We start from the raw sequence: 4,883 nt of genomic DNA, 5'->3' as shown, positions 1-4,883 counted from the left end.
CCACAACAAGAGAAGCCACTGCAATGAGAAGCCCGGGCACTGCAACGAAGAGTAGCCCCTGCTCACCACAACTAGGAAAAGCCTGTGTGCAGCAACGAAGGCCCAATGCAGCCAAAAATAAATTTTAAAATAATGATAATAAATAAATAAATAAGAAAAGGAAAAAAATTAAAAACAAAACGAAACAAAAAAGCAAACAAACGAAAAAAGGCACTAGGTCCACTCAAGGGGAAAGGTTACACAGAGCATGAAAACCAGAAGGTTGGGGTCTTTGAGAACCTTCTTAGAAGCTGCCTACCACAGCCTGCCCTCTGAACCCAATGACTCACAACCCCTCTCATGTGTAAAATATATTCACTCCCTCAGAAGGTCCTCAAAAGTCACATCCCATTACAGCAACAGTTCAAAATCCAAAATGTCATCATTTAAATGAGGACCAGGTGTGGATCAGGCTCCAGGTATAGTTCCTTGAATGTACTTCCTCTCAATCTGTGCACCTGTGAAACTAGACACGCTATCTACCTCAGCACGAATATACACACTAGTGGAACAGGCATAGGATAAACACTGTAGACATGTCTCTTCAAAAATGCGGAAAACGGGGCCTCCCTGGTGGCGCAGTGGTTGAGAGTCCGCCTGCCGATGCAGGGGACGTGGGTTCGTGCCCCGGTCCGGGAGGATCCCGCGTGCCGCGGAGCAGCTGGGCCCGTGAGCCATGGCCGCTGAGCCTGTGCGTCCGGAGCCTGTGCCCCGCAACGGGAGAGGCCACAACAGCGAGAGGCCCGCGTACCGCAAATTAAAAAAAGAAGAAAAAAAAAGGAAATTAATTAAATAAATAAAACATACCCTATCACATGTTAACATCCGAGTGATGACGCCATCACACATCATGCAGCCTGTGGAAAACTCCACTGCACAGTCATGAGAGCATGAGAGGTAGGAAGGTAAATAATATTTTAGTATTGTTGCGACAGTAGTTTTGAACTCACAGAGCCCCTGGAAGGGACTTGAGGTCTCCTAGGGGTCCCCAAACCCCACTTCGGGAACTTCCATCTAGATCATTGTCCTCAGAGCACCGGATCAAGTCTCAGTCCCTCGGCCGCCCACACCTCCTTTCTCCCGACCTTGCCACTCGCCCCTAGGGCTCGGCTGCGCAAGCCCTCCGGCCCAGCAGTTGTCCCAAGCATCCCCACTCCGTCCTAAGGACTTTGTTGTTCTTTCCCCTCATCCTCTCCTTGCCTAGAAGGTCCTCCCCTCCTTTTCCACCTGCCCCATGGCTCGGTGGTCACTCCCACAACCAGACTCCTGAGATGCTGTTCTCAACAGTCCTCACTCAGCAACTGTGGGCTCTTCTTGGCAGGTGTGTGTGCTGTCTTCTCCATGACCAGCTGAACCTGGGGTCAGAGGCAGCCTGGATTTAAATCCTGACTCTGTGTCTCATTAGCCTTGTTTACATTTTTTTCATTGGAATAAAAAATTACACAGTAGCATATGCTTCTAGAAGAAAAAAGAATACAGAAATGCATAAGGTAAAAGGTAAACCTCTTCTCCTTGCCCCCTTCATTCTCTACTCCCCAGGTGGTACCTACTGTGGGCAGTGTCCTTTCAGACCCTTTCATAGACATATATACATTTGTCGCATATAAGTTTCTTTTTGTTTTTCTATTTTTTACAAAGAAGAGAACATACCTATACCTATGTCCTAGAACTTCTTTTTTTTTTTTTGTAAAAGCATCATGGATATTCTTTGGATAGATCTACCATATTCTTTTTCAATATTTTCCAACAAAAACAAATCTTATTATTTGAATGCTTTCATTAAAGAAATCCCACGAGGGTAACAAACCTTAGAACAAATCACATTTGGACAGAAAGTCCAGTGTTCTGAGTCAGGGTAAAATGTCCAATTAGTTGAACCAGAAACTTCTAATATTTGAACTTATTTTACTTGTTGCTGTATGTATTTAAATAATATAAAGAAATACTCTAATTCAGAAAAAAATAATGTGGAAAATGATAAACTAGAAACAAAATAATTTAAACCATTTAGAGACCCAGTTTACACCACAGGAAGAAAATAATAAAGTTTCCTGTACGAAGAAAAGCATCACACTTTTTAATACAAACTAATTAAGAATTAAGTGCTCCGGGCTTCCCTGGTGGCACAGTGGTTGAGAGTCCGCCTGCCGATGCAGGGGACACAGGTTCATGCCCCGGTCTGGGAAGATCCCACATGCCGCGGAACGGCTGGGCCCGTGAGCCTTGGCCGCTGAGCCTGCGCGTCCGGAGCCTGTGCTCCGCAATGGGAGAGGCCACAATAGTGAGAGGCCCGCGTACTGCAAAAAAAAAAAAAAAAAGAATTAAGTGCTCCGTTTAGCTGTCCTCCTGCTCTAGGTGATTGTCTCTTCGCCCATCTGCTTTGGATGCCCACTAATCAGTTATTCAGAACCTTCTCTTTCTGTCCCCCTAGCCCTCTCCCAAACACTCATGAGCAAATAAGTAGGCCACGTGGATAACTTTCTTTAAAAAGAGTACAGAATTTCTGCCCTCTTCAATCTCCACTTTCCAAATACCTGTGGCTTGAGCTTATTTCTTTTTTTGCAGTTTAAGGACTCAATGAAAGTTGCCCATGAGGGAGCAGGCAGGATCTCCCCCACCTTTATGAGGTGGCTCCTTGTGTCTCGAGCCGGATGAAGTGCTAGATAAAAATGTACAATTCCTCCCGTTCAAGAACAGGAAGAGCACCCAAGAAATCGAGTCCTAGCTTCCCTTCCCATTTTCAGAGCATTTCGGAGATTCCAAACAAAGCCAGTTAGGCAAGAACTTATTTAAAGCCTTGAGTTCTTTTCCACACCAAAATTTTATATTTTAAACTGTTATATAAATTGTAAGCCTGTCAGCTTTATCCTTTTATGGTTTTTGTATTTTCAGTCTTGTTTGGGAAGAGCTTTCCTAATCTCAAGATTAAAAAAAAAAAAGTTCTCCTGTATTTATTTCTAGTACTTTCATATGGTTTAGCTCCTCAATCCATCTGGAATTTATTTGGGGGTCTTTTCTCAAATTTATGGGTGAATTAATCCCTCCAGCAGCATTTCCTTATTTATTTGAAATGTCTCCTTTAACAAGTAAAATATTCTTTTTTTTTCCCATAGCTGTTTCTGGATTGTATTCTGTCCCAATGTTTTGTTCCACTGATTCTATGTCTGCACACATTGTTTTTATTACTATAGCTTCAAGGTATGTTTTGATATCTAAAAGGACAGCCTCTTATTTTCTTTCTTTTCCCAACTTTCCTTGGCTCTTTTTTTAATAGTTCATTGGTTTTACAACCTGAAGTAAGTCTGAGTCAGTTTCCTCATCTGAAAAGATTAAGACTATGGACTCTACAGGCATTTTTTTCTGGATATCAGCAAGGTCCACCCAGGCAAATGGAAAGTCTTCTAGGTCTTTTAAGCAGAGGGGATTTAATACAGGGAATTGGTGGCATGATATGGAAGGACTAAGTAGCTTAATGCAAAAATAGGAAGCTACTCTACTGGGGGTGCAACAGGAGGAGGAGGCACTATTGCTAAAGCGTAGAGTGGGAGCCATGTGATGGAATCTAGAACCCCATAAGGTTGCCTGATGGGAGTTGGGACCATGGAGCAAGGGCCTGTGGAGCAGATACAGGAGCCACGGGAGACACAGCTGTTGCCAGAGACACCACAGGAAGCAGAGAAGAGGGACAGGGAAAAATACTCTGGCTTCTCTCCTCCTCCCTTTCTCCAAGCTTCCATTAGTGCTTGCCATTGGCTGAATCAACCTGGAAACTGGAGAGCAAGGGAGCCTGGGAAATGTAGTTCCCTGTGATATAGCACAGAGATTAGGAAAGGCAAGGGAGTAATCAGCAAGAAAAGGCAGTTGGGCACAACCACATACCAGTTGTGTGACCTTCGAAAAGTTACTTGTCTCAGTTTCCTCCTCCAAAAAGTGGGGATAAAGAATAATTGTACTTATCTCACAAGGCTCTCGTGGGGATTAAGTGCATTAATACGTGTTAAACATTTTGTAAGCATTTAATAATAGTATTTATTATTATTATTCCATAAAATGAAGATAGCAATACCTATCTTGCAGAGCTATGGTCAACAATGAAGTGAGATAATGATTGCAAAATGTTTGCATGGTGTTGTACATCTGGTACTGGGTACTTCCTAAATGTTAGTTCTCCTCATAGCCTCAGCGCCTCACCCTTAGTATGTACTCAATGAAGGCTGTATGGGCTTCCCTGGTGGCGCAGTGGTTGAGAGTCCGCCTGCCGATGCAGGGGACGCGGGTTCGTGCCCCGGTCTGGGAAGATCCCACATGCCGTGGAGCGGCTGGGCCTGTGAGCCATGGCCGCTGATCCTGCCCGTTTGGAGCCTGTGCTCCTCAGCGGGAGAGGCCACAGCAGTGAGAGGCCCGCGTACCGCCAAAAAAAATAAATAAATAAATAAAAAATAATGGCTGTAGCTGATGATAATGATGGCCTCGACCTGGGGAGGATGCAGCCTCCTCAGACTGAGGAGGAACATTCTTGCTCTGCTAGAGAGCTAGGGGGACTCTGGAGGGCTGGGCCTTCAAGGGTTTGGGCAACACACAGCCTTACATCAACCAATATGCCCACATATGGAGATGCATTTGGAATGACATCCTGCATCTTTCTCAGGTTTCTTCTCCTGCTACCGTTGGTGCCCCTTCTTTGATTTTAGCCTATTCTTTTTGGCTCATGCAGATAACTGTGCATTTCTGTGTTCACATACACACTATGAACGTTCATGAGTACACAATCCTGTGTGTGTGTTGAGTACTTTCCCACTTACGAGCACTGCCCCCCTGGTTCTCCCAACAAGCCCGCTAATGCA

This window comes from Lipotes vexillifer, unplaced genomic scaffold (assembly GCF_000442215.2).
Source record: "Lipotes vexillifer unplaced genomic scaffold, Lipotes_vexillifer_v1.1 scaffold1098, whole genome shotgun sequence".
Taxonomy (NCBI): Eukaryota; Metazoa; Chordata; class Mammalia; order Artiodactyla; family Lipotidae; genus Lipotes; species Lipotes vexillifer.
This window is presented reverse-complemented; position numbering follows the sequence as displayed.